Source organism: Equus przewalskii, chromosome 18, assembly GCF_037783145.1.
Source record: "Equus przewalskii isolate Varuska chromosome 18, EquPr2, whole genome shotgun sequence".
NCBI lineage: Eukaryota > Metazoa > Chordata > Mammalia > Perissodactyla > Equidae > Equus > Equus przewalskii.
In genome coordinates, this window is record NC_091848.1 from 26,690,129 (window position 1) to 26,712,025 (window position 21,897).

The window sequence follows — 21,897 nt, forward strand, 5'->3', positions numbered from 1 at the left end:
AACCCTCACATGAAAGGCCCTCCATTAACGTAACCAAGAGAAAAACATTGTTTTTTAGTGTTATTTTCTGCTCGAGGAAAGGGAGAGCTTTGTCCCCTTACACTGATCAAGCGGCAGTTCTGTTGTAGTAGTTCTTAGATTCTGACCATATTTGTTATTTTCGTGTATTTTTAAGTCTGTGATGTGGGTGTGGAGCCATCCTGAAATCAATGAGAGGCAAATCAACATTTTCATGTCCCTGAAGCTTTTAACAGGTTTTAATGAAGTCTTGTTTTTGAGGTTAATGTGTGCATAATGTAACAGAGAGAAGGCGAACTTCACATACTTGATAATTCCGTGACATCCCTACCATGGTTCAAAAGAAACTGTCAAGTTGATGGAAGGTATCAACGGTTTCTTTGTGCTCAGCAACACAGATCAAATTTCCTGAGTGATAAGGTAAAAAAACACATCCTGTAGGAAATACAAAGAAATGACCAAAGTGGCATTTGAACACAGCTCGTCCCATTTCCCCTCCTGTCTGGCTAACTCCTTCTCATCCTCATGTTTGAGCTCAGATGGGGTTCCCCCGGCAGCCTTCCCAAACCATCCAGACTGGTGGCTGGACTCTCCTCATGGTGACACTCTCTGCGAATGCAACCCTCTCTTACCTGTCTCTCTTCTTCTGGAGGCACAGCCCTGCTTAGTGACCCCTGTGTCCTTGCTGCCTAGCACCAGGCCTGAACAGTAAAGCACTCCATAAGTATTTGCTGGCTGAATGGATGAACTTGCAAAAATCTGTCTGTGATTCTAGAAGGTGTGTGTATAATAATGATGGGTGGATCTGCAAAGTGAGGCAAGTAGAAGCTAAGTGCCATTTTCTGTTTGGGCTGAGGAATAACGGACGGAATAATATTTATGTTTGGAAAATGCATAGCATGTTCCTTTGCTTATACAGCCTTGTACTCTGTAAGGCATCAATTGTTTCCTCATCTCAGCTTTTTCTCACCCGTAAGCAGCTTCTCTCTTTCAACATCTTGCCATCTCCCATCTGTGCCATCCACCCTTGCCAAGGATTTGGGGTGAGGATAATTCTGTGGTATGTACATACCTAATTTGTAGCTTTCTGATTTTCTGGGAAAAATCTGGGCCCCAGTCATATCAGCAGAAATGATGAATGTTTCCTTCTTCAATCCTCATGCCCTGTGGGTTAGAGAAGGGCCAGGGCCCCACTGGCTTTCCTTGGATGGCAGTAACTGGTAGAGTGGGGCACTGGGCAGGTGTAGGAATCATCTTTGTGTGAAATGAGGTTTGCTATTCAAATATTGGCTTTGGGGCCTTCTGCTTTGTCACTGCTCGTCTAGGAAGTCCAATATAACCTAATAATAGTATTCTTTGCTGAGAACTTGTTGTTTGCTCGACAATGTACTGGGAGCCTCACAAACAGTGTCTCAAGTACTCGCATTTTCAGGACCAATGTGACCCCTCTATATCTTCTAAGAAGCCTGGCCAGATGCTAAAGCCAGTAGCATGACACAGTGCTGATAGAAGGAGAATTTGAGAGGGAGCCAAGAAATCTGAGTTCCACTTTGGCCCTGTCATAAACCAATGATGTGGCCTTCTCTGTGGCAGGGGGCAGCAGTTTTCTCATCGATGAAAATGGGATGGGGAGAGTTTGATCAGATGCTTTTTAAAATTCCCTTCTGTTTCATACCATCATTGTGCCTACTCCAGTCCAGCCTGCTCTCTTCTTTGCCTGAATTACTTTTGGATTGCAGGTCAGAGTGGTAGAGTTTAGTAGCACTGTCTGTTCTGAGTCTCATCTCCTAGTGATACTCTGATCTCCCAGTGACAAAAACCTTATCTTGTTCCCTTAACTTCTTCCTAACCCTGGGCCTACCATGTTGGTGAGAGATGAGACTGTGAACCTTGCGTAAGGTCCTGAAACATCTTGAGTACATGTATTTATTCTGGCACAGTTGTTGCCAGGTCTGGATCTTGTCTTTCTCACACTAAAAACTGAAATTAGTTGTCTGGGTCACTTTCAAATAACTTGGATTTTAAATGTGATGAAGTTCTACTTATTCATTATTTTCCCTTTTACCATTAGTGCCTTTTGTGTCCTGTCTAAGGAATCTTTGCCTACCCCAAGTTCATGAAGATATTCTCCTGTATTTTCTTCTAGAAGCTTTATAGTTTGAACTTTCACATATAGCTCTCTAGGATCCACCTCAAATTAATTATATGGATGGAGTGAGGTAGAGGTCAAGTTTCATTTTTTTCTTTCTCTGTAGAGGTATCCAGACATTCCAGAATAATTTATTAAGAAGATTTTCCTGGGCCAGCACTGGTGGCCTTGTGGTTTGGCATGCTCCACTTTGGTGGCCTAGGTTTGGTTCCCAGACGCAGACCTACACCATTCCTCTGTTAGTGGCCATGCTGTGGTGGTTGGTGGCTCACATACAAAACTAGGAAGATTGACAGTGGATGTTAGCTCAGGGCAAATCTTCCTCAGCAAACAAAAAAAAAAAGAAAAGAAAAAAGATTTTCCTTTCTCTACTGCTTTGCATTGTACCACTGTAAAAAAATTAAGTGACTGTATATCTGTGGGCCTATTTCTGGATTCTGTTCTCTTTCATTGACTCTTTATCTGTCTTCCACCAGTGACACGTTGTCTCTATTACTGTGATTTTATAATAAGTCTGGTAATGTAAATCCTTTAACGTTGTTCTTCTCTTTTAAGATTGCCTTTGCTATTCTAGGCCCTTTGTATTTTCTAATCAATTTTAGAGTTAACTTGCTAATTTTTACAAAATAGCCACTGGAATTTTGACGAAAAATGCATTGAAAGCTTTAGAGCAATGTATTAGTCAGGGTTCTCCAGAAAAACAGATCCAGTAGGATGTATATGTGTGTATATACACATATGCACGGATACACATATGTACAGAGAGAGAGGCTGAGAGAGATTTATTATAAGGAACTGGCTCACGTAATTATGGAGGCTGACGAGTCCCAAGATCTGTAGTCGGCAGGGAGACCCAGGAGAGCCAACGGTATAGTTGCAGTTCGAGTCTGAAGGCCTGAGAACCAGGAGAATCAATGGTATAGTTTTAGTCCAAATGCTGACAGGCTTGAGACCCAGGGAGAGTTGATGTTTTAGTTTGAGTCCAGAGGTAGGAAAAATCCCCGATGTCCCACCTCAAGGCAGTCAGGCAGGAGGAGTTCCCCTTTGCTCCTGGGAGGGTCAGCCTTTTTGTTCTGTCCAGGCCTTCAACTGTTTGCATGAGGCCCATCCACATTAGGGAGAATAATCTGCTTTACTCAGCCCACCAATTCAAATGTTAATCTAATCCATTACACCCTTATAGACGTACCCAGAATAACATTTGAGCAAATATCTGGCCACCCTGTGGCCCAGTCAAGTTGACATATAAAATTTACCTTCACAATCAATTTGGGGAAAAATTGGCATTTTAACAAAATTGAAGCTTCCAATTCATGAACACGGTGTATGACCCCATTTGTTAGGTCTTCTTCAATTGCTCTCAGTAGAGTTTTATAGTTTTCAGTAAAAAGTCTTGCCTATCTTTAATTAAATTTGTTTCTTGGCATTTGATGTTTTGTTATTGTAAATTATATATAAGATATATTTGCCATTTATTTGTGAACTTGTACTTTGAAAGAATACAGAACTTTTAGGAGGAGGACAATTCTGAATCCATCAGACAGCAGTGAAATTAGGAACTATCATTTTGGACATAACCATAAATCATTACTAAAATAGCCTTTACATCTGGATGTTTTTTGTTGCCAAAGTATTTCCTTCCTTCAGTCCTCACAAGGGCTCTCAGAAAGGGACAAGGGAACTATTATGATTCCTGCTTTCATATAAGAAAATTTGCTTCAAGTATGTTATCTAAAAGCCCCATGACTGGCAAGTGGCAGAGTCAACATCAGAATTGAGGACTTTTCCTAAGAGAGAGGTCCTGGTCCTTATACCAAAGTCATTCTATATAAAGATGACCTTTTATGGCTGTTACTGAGATCATCCCTCAAAGGGGCCTGGCTTTATGCAGAACCTTCTGCCTGTGGCCTTTGTAGACAGTGTAGAAGGAAGGGAAGAAGTTAGCAGAGGGAGAAAGTAGACCGAGATGACTATCCAGAAGACACTAGAGTCGGGAGGGAGAGCAGGGTCACTGTTAGCCCTTCGAGCTCTTTGGTGTCTATTAGGAAGGATGCCATTCCACCAGGGCCAAATGCCTGTGTGCCATGAACAACTGGCACAATCGTGTGTGGCATCCCAGAGGGAAGACAACAAACACAGAAACCTTAATTATTCAGGAAGTAGTTAAGGATAGAGAACCTACATTATTATTTTGTTTCTTTCCTTTTGAGAAATTCATCAAAAGTACTTTCAGATGATTCAAAGCTACAAGGGAAGAAGGGACTCTCTTCCTTTTTTTCCCCCTTTTATAACCTTCCCACCATCTATCCTTTCTCTTTCCTCCTCTTCTTCCCTCCGTTACTCAGCTGTCACTTACTGAGTACCAGGCCCTGAGTGTGCAGAGATCAATGGAGTGGCATCTCTCCCTAGGAGCCTGTAAGTCTTACAAACTTTTTGACTGCCACCAACAGTAAGTAATACATTTTATGGGATGGTAGTTACTTTTTTAAAAAAAGTATGTTTTTAGAGACACATACTGAAATATTTATGAATGAAATGACAGGCTATTTGGGATTTGTTTCAAAATAATCTAGGGAGTACAGGAGTGGGTTGGAAAATAAACAAAATAAGATTGGCTGTAGTTGGTAAGTATTGAATCTGGGTTATGGGTCAGTGGGAGTTCACTATCTGTCATCCATCTGTATCTATCTTTCTAATTATCTATTTGAGACAAATTTTCATGAAACACTACTGACTGTTATTACATGCAATAAATTCTAATATTTTGGATCTAGTTTGTCTATTTTTAAAAATCTGATGGTGATGCTCTAAGTTGATGTTGAGACTCACCAATGTACCAGAAAGTGCTTTTGGGTATGCACAGAGAGCTGGAGGACACAAGGGTGAGAAGGGCTGACCAAACAAGGTCAAGGGACAGAAGTCCTTGAGCAGTTTACATGGAAGAGGAGGCATTTACGTATTTGACAAACAGTAGGGAGAGAGATTTGAGCTCAAGGATGACGGGCAGTGGTGCAAGTGGGGAATGGTGAGGTGGGATGAGTGAACCTTAGTTAGGTCAGTACAGCTGTAACATGAAGGCTGGGGAGGAGTGGCAGGAGAAGAGGTTACAGATAGCAGAGCAGTAGCAAAAATCACAAAAGGTCTTAGGGGACAGCCTAAGGAATTTGGATTTTATTCTGTGTGTGTCAGGAAGACATTGGAAGGTAAACTGAGGAATGATCCAATTCCATTTGCCTTTTACAATGTCAGCTATGGGTAGGTAAACCAGTCCACCCTAGGCAGTCATGATTTAGAACAGAAAAATCCAGACCCAAAGGAGAACCAGTCCTGGAAGCCAGATCTTCAACCCACCTGAGGCAAATTATCATCCCACTCTGCCACATGGCTCTTCACCACACAGACACACAAATGGGGTCTTCCAAGTATTCACTGAAACAAAAATTATAGTCACCTTTGGGGCATAGTAAGAGGTGGGAATTGAGCCAACTGTCTGTCTGCTTTTTCCTGTTTCCTCTGTGGGGTGCCCTCATTTGCAGAGTAAAGTTATGGTAACCTGTGAGAGATTGCTAATAATCACTAAGACTTAGAATATGGCATTTTTCTAGGTGCTTTACAACTATTAGCACATTTCATCTTCACAGCAATTCTATGTGGTAATTGTTATTATTATTTCCATTTCATAGTTGAGGGAACTGAGGTATGTAGAAGTAAGTGGATTGCCTAAGGTTACACATCCAGCAATTAGTAAAGCTGGGATTTAGGCAAAGTCCTCTCTGTTAACTACCCTGATGCTTCTTGCTTAGGCTTGATTTCGTTCCAGCCATGTCTGTGAACCCAGAGGTTTGCACAAGGATAGTCAGGAAAAGATTTGGCTTTAAGCTTGATTCTCAGTGTTGCCAAATCTGAATTTTCCCTAATTCAGAGGAAGAAGAAAGTTTTTCTAGCTGGGAGAAGAAGGATGGCTTTCTAGAAGGAAGTGGTATTTTAATGGAGCTTTGATAAATGGGTGAAATTTGAGAAGTAAAACTTGCTGAGAAGGAGGGGTGGCAGTGTGAGCTAAGATGAAGTCATCCAAGTATACCCCCTAACACTGTGTACAGCTAAAAACTGGACGGAATGCAAAAAAGCAGTTACATGAGAACTCTGAAAAGTAATAGCAGGTAGATAGGATACTGAAGTCAAAACTTGTCCCATAAAGGCCTTTGTCACATGGAATTGCATGATTGTGCTGAAAGTTAAAACTCTGAGAGAAGCCCGTATCCCCAGCCAAAGGAACCAGGAGCCACTGGCAGCCAGAGAGTGTGAGAAAATTCCTGAGAAGAGAGAGCTGGAAAAGGGGGCCCACTAACTCTGTGAATGGACTGATGTAAGTCCTGGGCATGCTACAAGGTATGCATTCATAGAGCAGACCCCAAGAAGCACAGCAAATGTTTTAAGAATTAACTCTGCTATTAACCACCGCCCAAGTCCAAGATATACCCTTAAGTTGCCCATGTGACAGGCAGATCCAGACAACATAGCAAAGGCTTTGAAAACAGAACTGACATGGAAGCTACCAGTCACAAAAGGTGAGACAGAACTTTCTATCTGAACCTAAGTGGGTTAATTATCTGCTAAAACAAATAAACAAAAATATCAACATTCTCCAGAGGAATTTAACAAGATCCAGAGTCTCACAACATAATATTCAAAAGTCCAGGATACAACCTAAATTTACTGAATGTAAAAAGAACCAGGAAAATTTGAACGATACTCAAAAGAAAAGACATTTAATAGGTGCTAACCCTGAGATGTCTCAGATGGTAGAATTATCAGACAAAGATTTAAAGTAGCTTTTTTAACCATTCTCCACCCTTGAAATGAATGAAATGATAGAATTTCTCAGCAGAAACTATGTAAAATAACTAGATGAAAATTTTAGAACTGAAAAGACAACATCTGAAGTAATAAATTCACTGGATGAGCTCAGTGGCAGAATAGAGATGACAGAAAAAAGTCAGTAAACTTGAAGATAGATCAATAGGAATTATACAATATTTTTTATAGTATATTCGTAAATATGTTTTTTATTGGAGAAACAAGGAACAGTGTCTTAGGATACTGTGGGACGACATCAGAAAGTTGAAAATTCAGGGGCTGGCCCTGTGGCATAGTGGTTAGGTTTGGCATGCTCTGCTTTGGCAGCCCAGGTTCACGGGTTAGGTTCCCAGGCACAGATCTACACAACTCATCAGTCATGCTGTGGTGGTGACCCACATAGAAAGTGGAGGAAGATTGGCACAGATGTTAGCTCAGGGCTAATCTTCCTCAAGCAAAAATAAGAGGAAGTTTGGCAACAGATGTTAGCTCAGGGCTAACATTCCTCAGCAAGAAAAAAAAAAAAGGAAAAGAAAGATATTGTTGCAGAAAAAGATATTTAAAGACAGAATGGCTGAAAGTGTCCCAAATTTGGTGAAAGACATAAATTTACAAAATTAAGAATCTCAGTGAGTCTGAAACAGGGTAAACTTAAGGAAAACTGCTCAGCCACATCATAAACCACTGAAAACCAAAGATAAAAAAATATTGAGAGCAGCCAGAGAAATATGACACATTATGTATAAGGGAAACTTATACAAATAGTTGCAAACTTTGCATCCCAAACCATGTAGGCCCAAGACAGTGGAACAACATCTTTAAAGTGCTGGAGGAAAAGAATTGTCAACCTAGAATTTTGTATCCAGAAAAGATATCATTCAGGAGGGAAGGCAAAAGAAACATATTCTCAGATGAAAGAAAACCAAGAGACTTTGTTTCCACCAGACCTGCTCTTAAAGGAATTCCGGAGGAAGTTTTTCAAGCTTCAAGGAAATGATACCAGAGGGAAACTTTGAACATGAGGAATAACAAAAGAGCAAGAGAAATGATAAATATCAAACACAGTAGGTTCCTCATTAGTGAAAACACACATAAAAATACAAAAATAAATGAAAATAATTTAATTCCATGACACAGGGGTAACTACAGACTACTGGCAATATTTTGGATATATTTACTTCAAGTCCTTTTTCTCTGTGAGTAAGCATTTCTTTCTTTCTTCCCTCCCTCTGTTTCTTTCAACAAAGATTATACCGTATATAGTTTTCTAATATTTTTATCATCACATATTATGAAAACTTTCCTATTTTGTTAAGAAATCTTAATTATTTAAAAAAATTTTGATTTTTAAAAAATGATATTTTGGTTACATTTTTGAAAAGAGCACCTTTTAGAGATACATAGTGACATATTTATGGATGCATTGATATGATGTCTGGAATTTGCTTGAAATACTCAAGATAGGGGGCTGGATGGGTATTGATGAAACAAAATTGGCCATAAGTTGATGATTGTTGATGCTGAGTAATGGGCACATGATGGTTCATTGTACTACTTTCTATAGTTTTCTATATGTATGCAATTCTATATGTATGCAATGAAAAAACTTTAAGAAATCTTCATAAATGTGATTTTTAATTGTTTAATCATATCCCACCCTGTGGACATTCCATGACATTTGACTGCTCCTCTATTGTGAATTGAGGTTGTTTCAGGTTATACGTGGGCTGAGATAGAACTGCAGTCTTTGACAGCTTCTCTGATTATTTCCTTTTTAGACATGTAATTACTGAGTTAAAAGAGAATGGGCATTTTTAACGTTTTGATACATTTTGCCAAATTACCCTTCTGAAGAGATGTTCCACGTTATTTTTGCTCAAGAGGTATATCACAGTGCCCTTGTCAGCTCTATATCATGTATATTTTTATCCTCTATTAATTTGATCCAGGGGGAAGGTAGTATCTTGTTATTTTAATGTTTTTTTCTTTGATTTCCAAGTGACATTGAATCCCCAGCCTGCCATTGAATTGGTCCCCCACCTTTTAGGAAGAAAGTAGGGGAGAAGAGTAGAAGAAAAGACATTGATTGTCCCCTCTCCATTCTCCATTTTGAAGATGAGAGGCAAACGCAGACACGGGGAGCCCTGGGTTCAAATCCTGGCTCTGCCACTTACTCCTGACTTTGTGCAACCTTAACTTCTCTGAGCCTCAGATGTTTTCATTGATGAAACAGAGCAGTCCTACTGGCCTCCATGAGTGTGAAGTAAGAGAGATTTATGGGAAAAAATCCTGGTGCACAGTGGTCAATGAAGTGGTCAGTGGCACAGTGGTCAGTGAAGACTGTAGCCTTTGTTGTCCTTGGTAACCTGAGGCTTAGGATATAAAAGCTGCTGTCCTGCGTAGAGGCATCAAGGAGCGCAGAGCTGGGTCCCACCGGCCTCATCCCCTGCACAGGGAAGGCCCCCTGCAGGAATTGCTGCTCATGTTTGGGTGGCTGCCTCCTTACCGTCATCCTTCATGAGACCCCCTGTTGGGCAGTCTTTCAGTCACTGCTGGGCCATGGAGGCAGCTATCATAAGCCAGGAAATGCATCTTGGGGAATTGGGTGATCTTGGGGGAATGGATTCTGACTGCTAATAGTATTTATCTATTTTTTTTAATTTTTATTTTTTATTGCAGTAACATTGGATTATAACGTTATATAGCTTTCAGATGCACATCATAATATATTTAGAATTCTGTGTAGATTACATCGTGCTCACCACCCAAAAACTAATTGTAGTCTATCACCACTCATGTGAGCCTAATCACCCCTTTTACCCTCCCCCCTCCCCCCTTCCCCTGTGGTAACCACCAATCCAACCTCTGTTGCCATGTGTGTGTTTGTCGTCGTTTTTATCTTCTACTATCTAATTCAGTGGAAATGCACCTTGCCGTGCTTGGCTCAGAGGACCGGGGTGAACTTCAGGTGGTTTTGTTTGGCAGTGTCTCACCTTAATCTTTGGAGCAGAACTCAGACCTAAACATGATCTTTCCAGGGCAGCTCAGCCAAGCTGAGGCCTCTGCCTCAACTCATGGCCCCTCCCTCGGCCCCCCATCTTCCTCCCTTCCTCTGTGCCCAGGCCCAGAACCCCTAAGTTGGACATGTTCTTGCTACACACACACCCCCCTTCCAGAAGGCTAACAACAGCTGAAACAGAAAAGGAAGCTGTGGCTCTGAATAACCTGTTTTTCCCTACCAAGACAGAGACCACAGTATTTTTTTCCCTATTTACTGCAGCTGAATGGGCAGAGAATTATTCTCCTGAAATCAAGATTGGGTCCCCAGGTCTCAGTGCTATCAGCCTGCCCTGGTTTCGCTCTGGGACCACTTCACTGATCTCCTGTTTTCTTCTCTGGGCACCTTCCAGTTGCAGGAGACCTCAGAGTGGTGCTGGGAGGTGGAGTGAGTGTGGCCTGTTTTCTAAGTTGAGGGAAAATCCAGAGAAAAGTCAGCAGGCTTTATTGTGAGAATTTGGGTCTACTGACTTCCTTCTCTCAGGGTGTGAACCCTCTGAGGGCAGCACTTCTCCCTGAGCATCTGCAGAAGGCTGTCAGGAGTGTGTATAAGCTCTGAGAGAATTCAACGATTTTGTGTTTTCATCTTGATGATCATAGAGAAATGATTCTTATACAGGCTCAATTCATTATTGAATGACAATGACACTAGTAGAAGAAACCTTTAGTGTCTTAAGTAAAAGTTTGTCAAAGTGTTTCCTTTTCCTCTTTCAAATGGGAGGGTACTTCATCCACAAGCTCTATTTCCTATGGCTTTATAGGGGTGATGAAGTCATACCACTGTCTTGGAGAAATTTAAAATAACAAATGTTTCATCTGCATAGCTTTCAAGCTCCTTCTCATGGATTATTTCCTTGTGCTTCACCACACCCCTGTGAAGTAAGGACTATTAAGCCCTTTTTACTGTGAGGACACAGAGGCTCACAGAGGAGAATTGACTTCCCAGGACACACAGTGATCTGGCTGGAGAGCTGGGGCACCTCGCATCTGTGCACTGGTTTCAGGCTTTGCTGTGAGTTCAGCCTTCCCAGTAACACCCTTTCGTTTCTGAGTCACGTGAGGGTCCCAAATTCAGGCTCTCTTTGCCGTGGAGCAGTGTTTGAAATAGTTAACACTGAAAGCGGCAGATACTGGTTTTGTTGAGACGAACTTCAAGGTCTCATGTTTAACCAAAGACAAATATTGACTTGTGACACTCCCGGAAAGGTCATCTCCCACTCTCAGAAATGAAGACTTCCTCCACCCACAGCCAGGCCCCATCCTCCTGTCCCTCCTTCCCTCCTGCCAGGTGCAGGTTTACAAGTCACCATATAAAAGTCCCCGCCATGTGCCAGGCACTGCACGCTCCTTACATCCAACCTTTACAGCAATCCTGTGAGGTAGGTGGTTTTGCACACGTTTTACAGATGAGGAAACTGAAGTCCGGCGCACTCATGTCATTTGCCTAAGATCACACAGTGATGAGTAATGAAACTGGGATCTAAATCTAGATTCATCTGACTCCAAAGCTGGGTTCTCATGAAACTAGCCCTTCTTTTCCAGACTGGGCCTTGTCTGAGGGTCTTCCTCATCTCAGTCTTAGCCCTCGTCTCGTCAGCACTGGGGGGCTGCATTTAGGTTTTCTTGGCCTGTTGGCCTTGAGTCAAATCTGAGTTGAGATCCTGGCTCTGCCTCTTAACAGTGGGGTGCTTGTGGGTGAATCCTATAACCTCCCTGAGCCTCCAAGGGATTGAACATAAAAGACTTTTTTGAGAGAATTGGCAGAAATTTGAAAGTGGCTTGGTGATAATGGCATTGTGGTCGTGTATATATATATTCTCATATATTCTCTGGCAGAACTCAATATTTGTGTTTGTGTGTGTGTGTGTGTGTGTGTGTGTGTGGGGGTGTATTATAGAGATTTAAGCTCCATAGAAAATGATTTGAGGGTTTCTGTTCTCAGCCCTGCCAAGGATGGTCCCCAGCTAATACCATTCCAGATGCCAAGGAGCTAGGTTAATTTATTCCATAAATTGATGTTTTAGGACCTTAGGGCTTAATTTTCTTCTGGGACCCCAGTTGAGAAGAGTTAGTCGGGGGACCTGATGGGAAGTCTGGCCTTTGCTTTAAATTACTCCTGGAGAAAAAAGGGGGTGAGGGATAGATAAAACGAGGTAGGCAAATGTTGATAATCTTTGAAGCTGGGTTATGAAAACGTGGAGGTTCATTATGTTATTCCTATACCTTTCCGTATGTGTAAAAACTTCCATAGTAAATACTTGATTCTTTTTTATTTTTATTTATTTTTTTAAGGAAGATGAGCCGTGGGCTAACATCTGCTGCCGATCCTCCTCTTTTTGCTGAGGAAGACTGGCCCTGAGCTAACATCCATGCCCATCTTCCTCTACTTTATATGTGGGACACCTGCCACAGCATGGCTTGATGAGCTGTGCATATGTCCACACCCGGGATCCAAACCGGCGAACCCCGGGCTGCGAAGCAGAGTGCTCTTTTTCAAAGATTAGGAGGAGGTGAGATAGTTCCTCTTCCTGAGGAAGAGAGAGGGCTATTGCTTTTCTCTCTACTTCTCTGTTGGGGTTGCAGTGTGGAGGAAAGAGGGGCGTGCCTGTTGTTTGGGAGGGGTGCAGTGTTTATTCAACCCTCCTTAGAAGCCCTTTTTGCTCCTTCCTCCTCTGCTCACCCCTGACTGATGGAGTGGCGTGCAGAGTGGTCTTTAGTGTGGTAAGATTGGGGGAGATGCCGGCTGGGGCTTCTACTGCTTGTACTGGGAGTGGGCATTGTACAGAAAGGGAGCTGATGGGGTGTGAAGTGCCTACCTTCTGCCAGGTGCCCATCAAATAGGAAGGCAAATATTTCTACAAATATGTATCCACTGAAGGTGCAAGGTTGAAGACAGTGGCAGATGGCCTGTGATTTCCCTTGCCATGGCTCCGTGAATCCTGAGTTCAGAGCAGCTGGCTCTGGTCAGGGACCACAGAGCAGCTGCCCTGTCTGTGGTAGAGCCTCAGCGCTGCACCCCCCCACCCCCATCCTGTTCTCCATGCTTTTAGAAAACCTCAGGGAAATGTACTCAGGCGTTTCCGAGGACTTCATAATCTTCTCCATCAGTGCCTGTCTAGCTGGGAAAAGATCTAATCTCTGTTAAGAGACCCTTTTTGCAGCCTGGACTGGAATAGTTGGGGCAGGCAGGAATGAAAGTCCCTTTATCTTCAGGGCTTTGATTTGGGCAGGATTCCCCCTCCCCACCATCAGGCTGTCAGCTGGGCTTGTCCTCGGGTAAACACTTGCAAATACAGCAGCTTTTTGGGAGCTTAAATCTAGCATGGCTTTCTATCACTTGCTTCTTACGTTCATCAACTACAAGTTGGTTTCCTGTTGCTTATCACGTTTCTGATTTTTGCTGCCCTTTTAAGCAAATCATAACTTGTCAGAAATGTTTTGACGTAACTATTAACATTTTGACCTATGCTGGCGCCCACTGATAGAGCTCAGAGTCTAGGAGCTGGGATGCTGAGTCAGACAGCAGCCTGAACCAGCTCCACCTGGGACTGTAGGAGGTGGCTGGTAGCCGGACTTGCCTCTGGCACTATTGTTGCTCTGGGAATTAAATGAACTTTACTGAATTACGGGAGCTTTACCCTGTATAAAGTACCTAGCACATGGTAAAAGCTCAATAATTATTAGCCAAAACAAAGTGATAAAGTTTATCATTAAATTGTCACCACACCCCTGTGGAGGCAAATGTTAAAAATATTATTATCCATACTTTACAGATGAAGACACAGAGCTCACAGAAGTTGACCAACTGGCCTAACATCATATCACTGATAGAAAAGCCAGGATTTGAATCTGGGCTTTTGTGATGACACACCCTGAACTTTTTCTCCAAAGCCAGGGTTTCTTGAACAATTGGTGGTGAAATCAGGCTTTTTTCCAACCTCTCACACATCAATAGCTTTTAAAATACAATAAAAATAGATTATTAGAATAATGAAATGAAAAAAAGGACATTCAAAATACAAGCCCCATTTTACAAGTTATTAGATTCCACAGGCATAAAATTACTCTTTCAAATTACTGTAACTGTTGCTTACACTAAATTTCTCTACTTTTCTCCTCCTGAACCTCGATAAAGCTTCCTCAGACCAACACTTGTCTGCAAATCTCACTTTGATGCGGGGTCGGTGAGCCGAGGAGTCGAAAGAAAGATTTCTTGGACTCTCAAGGTCTGGCAGTAGTCCTCTTTTATTTAGAGAGTAGTGTGGAATAGCAGGGGGACAGGACCCATGGGCAGGAAGAGCTGCCGCTGCCACCACTGCTGCTGTGAACATGGGTGGAGAGTAAGGCTAAATTTAAGGCATAGGTATGTGAGTTATCTCTTTACAAGACAAAGGAAAGAATATGTAAAAAGAGTTGTTAAAATGATATCAGTGCCTGTAGGTTCTGGTTATTGGGGGGTCCTATAACTTTTAGATAAGAATCAAACCGATTGAGTAAATGGCAGAAGTCACCTCTTAAATGTTATCTTCAGCTAAAGACAAAGGAGGATGTTGAGGGGGGAGCTCAGTTACATGAGGTTGCCAGACAGTAAACAACTTAAGTTCTTGCCTTTGGCATTGATTAAGAGTTTCTAGAGATAAGGTCATCCCCCTTCTTCCTGACACAGAGAGTGAGGCATCTTTACGGATGGAGATTTCCCTTTCAAATGTAAATGTTTCCCAACAAAGGGCAAGCAAACTCCACTCCTCAGAGTTGCTTTTATTAAAAGTAACCAGCCCCCTTCTCATCTGCAGTTTTAAAAGTAACCAGCCTAAAATAATCCTCATCAACTTGAGTGGTAGTGTCCTAAGCTAACTGTTTCTCAGGCATGGTATATAGATGGGGCCACTTGCATCAAAATTACTTATGGTGCTTGCTAAATGCAGATTTCTGAGCCCCAATCCAGACTACTAGGATTGGAATGATTGAGGTAGAATTCAAGAATCTGCATTTTAACAAGTAATTGTAATAATTCTGATGTGCTCTAAGTCTGATCATCATTGCTCCCTGCAATTCTGCCTCCCTTCTGTAGATAACAGATGACAGGGTGAATAGTGAAGTGAGTGCAGTGTTTTGTTCTATACACTTCCATCCCACCCTATGTTGGTTGGTTTGTTTGTAAATTATTGAGGACTTCCTTTCCATAGAAATTCACTGAGAGAACCTGCTTTCTGAACTGATTTTAGTGCACTTCAACAAAGATATGTTGAGGGCAGACTCCAGGCTGGGTAGAGGAGGAACAGACCACAAGGTGCTCACAACCAATAGAGAGTGAGTGTAGACAGAACAAGGTACAGAACCTAGGGGCACTTCAGTATATAGAGGTGGGGAGATAGGGTGGCACCAGCAACGGAGACTACTGAGAAGGAGTGACCAGTAAGGTGGAGGAAAACCAGGTGGTGGAAGCCAGGAGGAGGAAGTGACCCACTGCGTAAAATCCTGCTGAAGGGCTGAAGAAGATGAAGACTGCGTACTGACCATTTGATTGGCAACTTGGAGGACAAGGAGGTCTTTGGTGACATAGACAAGAGCCATTTCACAGAGATGGGGGAGGCAGGCCTGATGGAGTAGGTTCAAGTGAGAATGGGAAGAGGGACATTGGAAACAGTGACTATAGACAGTTCTTTCAAGGAGTTTTACGGTCAAGGAAGGAAAAGCAGGAGCTGGAAGGTGAAATGAGGTCAGGAGGTTTTGCAGGAGGGACAGGGACATGCAGTTTATTTAGAATTCATGCAATGGTTAAATATGTGACTTTTGTAAAGTCATATATCGTTTTCAGTTAATTCCTTCAGTAAAACAGAAACGATTGTCTACTGTAACTTTTCTCCAGCTCTTCCATGCTCTCCCCACTCCCAAACAATATTGTCTAAGGAGCATCTGCGAATCTGTCTTGTTCCTTACATAGCTTAATATGAATATATTTGAAAAAATGACATTGCGTCTTTTCATATTTGCTTTATCTATTTTTTGGCTAACGTATTTTAAAGTAGATTTCATCTGTAACTACTTCACATGCATAGGACTTTTTTTTTAAACATAACTGCATATATAATCAGAATAATACTATTATTATACCTAACAAAGTTAACAATGACTCTTAATATCACATAAAACCCAATCTGTATTCAGATATCTCCATTTGTCTCCAATGATGTTTTCTTCAAACCAAGATTCAAGCAAGGTCTACATATCGGATATGATTGTGATGTCTTTTAAGCCATTTGTTTTTCATGCCCATTGACTTGTTGATTAAACTAGTTCACTTGTCCTGTAGAATGGCCTGCTTTCTGGATTTATCTGGTAACTTCTATATGGTGTCATTTAACCTGATCTTCTTATTCCTGTATTTCCTAAAAACTGAAATTGCATATAAAGGCTTGATCACACACAGGTTAAACATTTTGGGAAAGAATTTTTCATAAGGTGTACTGTGTGCTTCATATTGCCTCACATCAGAAGGCACACACTGTCTAGGTGTCCTGCTATTAGTGATGCTAAGACCGATCAGGGTCAAGTGGGGGTTGCCTCAATCAAGAAAGTTTTTTTTAAGGTAGGGGAACTACTAGCGTGTCTGTATGCTGATGGGCATGATCTTTGAGAGAGGGATACCTATTGATACAGAAGAAAAAGGAGAGATTTTCTAGATGAATGTCCTTAAGTGGATAAGAGTGCGTGGGATCCAGGGGACAAATGTTGGATATTCCAAGTGTTGGATGTAGCCAATTCATCCACAGGAACAAGAGATCATTTGGGTGTAAATGGAGGTACGGTGGGTAGCTGTGGTAGGTGGCATGTGTGCGGAAGTTCTATTCTGGTAGCTTCCTTTTTTTCTGTGAATAAGTAGCAAGTTCATCAGGGAAGGGTGAGGATGAGGGGGGTTCTCATGGAGAGGAAGTCAGATAGTCCTCTAGGAGAGTGGCAGATGAATTGACTGGAAAAGTAGCATATGATTGTTGGGAAGCATTAAGGAGATACTTGCAGTTAGTGATCATGAACTTGAAGTGAAATCAGTAAGCATCGTTGTGTGATTTTTCTCTAGCCATGTTCTACTGCATGCTTACAGGTGTGGAGTAAGGCAGAGAGTTGGATTTAACCAGGCTTGTGGTTTATCCAACCAAGTGTAATGAGAGAGGTCAATTTAACGATTGCCCATGGAATTTAAGCTGGGTAGAAAGGGAAGTGAGGAAATGAAAGAAGTGAGAGACAGTGAGTATGTGATAGGCTCAACCACAGAAGATTGTTGGAGTTGGGTACGAATTGGATTAAGCTGCAAAGATAGGAGTGGTGATTAGAGAGGGGATGCCTGAAATCAAGACTACGGAGGGGGTATATTTTTTGGAAATGACAAAATCAGAGATAGGACCTTGGGAGTGAGTGGCTGTGGTCACAATCATTGGAGTAGAGGAGATCAAAGAACTGAGAGACCAGGGGACCAGAATGGTTCTGTAGATGGATGTTAATATCACCAAGAGTTATGACAAAATAGTGTTGAAGAGAATTATAGTGAGCCAGGAGCTAAACTATTCAAGGAATGAAGAAGAATGTTCTGGGTGGAGGAGAAGATGACAGCAACAAGGAGGGTATTAGGTACTAGTCTACACAGGGTTGCTATGAAGACGAAAGGAGTCAATGAATCACAGCCCTGATTATAGGCTCAAGACATCTTAGTGGTTCTCATTCTGAGTCTTTGTGGCTCCACAGAGCAGAACCTAAACCACTGGGTTTATTTTTACGGGGAGGTTGACTTCTCTTCATTTTAAGACCTTTCTAAGAAGCAGAGCTGCTCATACTGCTGTGCGTGACCTAGCGAGGTGGTGGATTTCCTGTCACTGAGTGTGTCTCGCAGACAAAATGAACTTCTGCAATGACAGTGCTGCAAAAGGGATTCTAGCAATTGAAGGTGATGGGTGAGTAGGGGTGATTCTAACAGTTGAAGAACACGGGGAGTGGGGAGGGGGATGTCAGAGCTAGCTTTATTCTTTCATTCAAACATGACTGAGCTCTTGACTGTCAGTTAGTACCCAGAGCTTGGCTAGATGCAAGGGATCATGAAACTTAAAGGGACTCTCAGGTTGGTTGGGACAGACCTGCAAACAGATGAATGTCATGCAGTCTGATGAGAGCTGGAACAGGCACTATGGAGTCGTGTCGATCTGTGTGGGGTCAAGAAAGGCTTTAGAGACCAGGGGTACTTGAGCTGGTGGGGGAGGCTGAGTGGGTGTGGCCCTGTGTGAGCAGGGTTGGAAAGGATATTTCATGCAGTAGGAACTTTACATGCAGGGCTACACAGGCAAGAAAGAGCATGGGACATTTGAAGTGCCACAACTGAGTTACTCTGGGCAAATTCTCATCTTTCCTGTTTGTAAAATGGTGATAGGAGTGGTATCCACAGAGTAGGGGCTGGTGAAGAGTAAATGAAGTGATGTGGATAATATTTGTCGTAGGCCCTATTGCAATCCCTTTGGGTATGTTATCTTACTTGATTATTTAAACAATACTACTCTCAGATAGGCTCTGTTATTATTCCCATTTTACAGATGAAGAGGCTGAGTCTTAGTGGGTTGAGGAAATTGCTCATGGTCCTGTCACTGGGGAGAGGCAGAGTTTGGACTCTTGCCCAGATCAGTCTAATTCCAGAGCTCTTCTCTTAACCCCTAAACTATAGTAAGTGCTTAGCAATTAGCTAGTACTAAATAAATGGTAGCTTTTATTGTCGTGATGGCTGAAGTTTCTCACCCAGAGAGTTGAGAATTCTGTTATCACTTCTGCAGCTGGTTGCAGATCACCACTGCTGTTATCTCCTGAGCAGCAATGACTTCTTTTGTTTTTTTCTTTTTTTGAGGAAGATTAGCCCTGAGCTAACATCCACCACCAATCCTCCTCTTTTTTTGCTGAGGAAGATTGGCCCTGAGCTAACATCCATGCCCATCTTCCTCCACTCTATATGTGCGATGCCTGCCACAGCATGGCTTGATAAGCAGTGCATAGATCCGCACCTGGGATCTGAACTGGCGAACCCTAGGCTGCTGAAGCAGAGCATGTGAACTTAACCACTGTGCCAATGGGCCGGCCCTGCAATGACTGTTTTTGGAAGGCCCTCACCACCTACAATAGATCCAGATCGACACTTGTACCACTTTTGTTTAAACTGGTTGATGTTCGGAAAGCAAGAGTGGGAGTGATTTTTCTCTTCTTAGAGGGCAAGTTATTCCAGGCAGATGCAGTTGATGTGAGGGAGGAAGATCTGGGTTTGCTGCATTCCTCTGATGTATGTGCACTGGACCCAAACAAGAGTCTCATGCCCTAGCAGCTCATCCCTTGGGTGGATAGCAGCGAACCAGCATTCACAGGCAAGAGGCATCATCCAAAGGTTAGGTGACTGTCCACATTGTTCCCTGTGAGGATGCTGAGAAAGACCCTTTTCCATCTATGATGCCTAAGGTCAGCATAGACCTCTTCAAAGCTGGCAACCCTCCTCCTCATTCATTCATTCAACAAATAGAGCGCCTACTACGTGCTGAACACCTATCTAGGCACTGAAGATAGTAGTGAAGAAGGCTGACAAAGTGCCCACGTATGGAGTTTAGGTTTTCAGCAGGAGACAGATGGTAATCAAATAATAATATGAATGCATGCATAACTACAAACTCTCCTGCCACCAGGGGAACTTACAGGACATGAAAAGAGGGACGGCTATCAGAGACATTTTCTGACTCTACCAGGAGGCTGCCAGGGAGCCAGTTCTTCTCTGAATTGAGAAGGCAAGCTCTGCATTTTTTGACAAAGTACAGATGGCACTTCTCACTTTTGTCCTGTCAGTCAGGCCCAGAGCCTGCCTGCATGCCAGCCTCCCAGTCGTGAAAAGCTGGGATTCCCCCAACCTGAACCTTGGGTCTGTATTGGAGGATTTCTTCCTAATTCATGGGATGAAGCCAGTTTCTGGCCATTATGGCCTCCTCTTAGTTCTGTTAATGCTGCATCTCCTAGGACAGGCTTCGAGGCCAGCCCAATATTGTGTGTCAAGTGGATACACGAGGTTGAAATGTATTTTCAATACTGTCCCCAACAATTTTGCCTTAATTACTCAACTAACATATGAAGAATAATAAAGGAAGTCAAACTGAAGGGTGAGAATTCATCTCTTATCAGTTTGCTCATCAGGAAACATCAGTTTTGAGGTCTCAACCGTGTACATTTTTTTCCTAGGTATTTGGACATGCATAACTATTAGTCACAATGATCTATGCACAGATAACATTTTCTGTTTCACTTTTTTTGGTATAATATTTTAAGCATTTTCTTCCCTATTGCTACTTAAATTCATACAAACTATATATATATATATTCTATCTGGTGAATGTCCCATAGTTTAACTATTTCCCTATTGCTGGAAGCTTAGTTGTTAACCTTAGATTTGTCACCATTATAAATAATTTTGAAATTGAAAACTATTTTTCTTTTTTCAGGTACACATTGTTTTATGAAACTCATTCTTTATCCCATTAGTCCTCTTTCAATCCTTACCACAACTGTGTAAGGTAGGGAAGCATTTCACGTGTGAGGAAATGGAAACATCGAATCTTTTTTCCCTTTGAATTATTTATTCAGTTTTATTTCCTGGAAGTACAATAACTTGATTAATAGTCATTAGCTCTTAATTCTATGGCCTGATTACTTTCCAAATAGGTCAATTTAATTTCTAACATAATAAGAAATATTATACCCTTGAAATATACCAATTTTATTATAGTCTGTCCAGCAATGAAGTATTATCATTTTGAAAACTGCTGGCTAATGTAAATTGTATAAATTTAGTATCTTAATATTCCAGTTACCTCTTTTGGGTTTCTCTCAAGATTATTCATAATTTCATATGCTTGTTAATTGTAATTTCTATTTTGTGATTTGTCCATTCATGTTGATTGCCTGTTTATTTTGGGAGGCTTTTACTGTATTAACCCTTTCCATACCTTTTAATACAGTATTTTTCATTGTACAGAAGTTGTTTAATTTTCATGCAACTGACTCTATTAAACTTTTCCTTTGTTATTTTTCTACATTCCATCAGAAAGAAGAGCCGACAAATATAGAATTCTATTTGTAGCTTTGTAAAGTTATATTTTTATAATATTTTTCTAACTCTGAGTAATGCATGTACATTTTAGAAATTTTGGAATATACAAAAAATTATGAAAAATGAAAACACATTATTCTACCATCGAGTGTATTTCTTTTTAAATTCTTTCTCGTTCTCACTTGTACGTTTTTAAAAATGTATTTTTTTCTACATCAGACTAAAAAGCTTCTACAAGCCAAAGGAAACCACAAACAATATGAAAAGACAACCCACTGACTTAGAGAAAATATTTGGAAATCATATATCCAACAAGGAGTTAATTTCCAAAATATATAAAGAACCCATACAACTCAACAACAAATAAATGAACAACCCGATCAAAAAATGGACAGAGGATATGAACAGGCATTTTTCCAAAGATATACAGATGGCCAACAGACACATGAAAATATGTTCAACATCACTAATCACAAGAAAACGCAAATCAAAACTAAAATCTCTGACAGTACACCTGTCAGAATGGCTATAAGTAACAAGACAAAAAATAATAAATGTTGAAGAGGATGCAGAGAAAAGAGAACCATCATATACTGCTGGTGGGAATGAAAACTGGTGCCGCCAGTATGCAAAACAGTATGGAGATTTCTCAAAAAATTAAAAATAGAAATTCCATACAATCCAGGTATCCCACTACTGGGTA

The 21,897-nt window shown here is 41.5% G+C and overlaps 1 protein-coding gene across 31 annotated transcripts in view; it reads left to right on the top strand.

Moving 5' to 3' along the window:
- The window catches only part of ST6GAL1 (ST6 beta-galactoside alpha-2,6-sialyltransferase 1), a 113,376-nt gene that overhangs the window by 63,392 nt on the left and 28,087 nt on the right, over window positions 1-21,897 (top strand). For 2 of the 31 annotated variants that reach the window (XR_011529392.1, XM_008543889.2), the window contains exon 1: window positions 11,368-11,460. The exons of 24 other annotated variants lie outside the window; for them this stretch is intronic. The gene's annotated coding sequence lies outside the window, so the exon portion shown is untranslated. Of the gene's footprint in view, window positions 1-11,367; window positions 11,461-12,373; window positions 12,803-17,776; window positions 18,028-21,897 lie in introns of those variants that run through there. 5 more of the 31 variants (XM_070583382.1, XR_011529394.1, XM_008543891.2 and 2 more) reach the window with 5 other exon arrangements.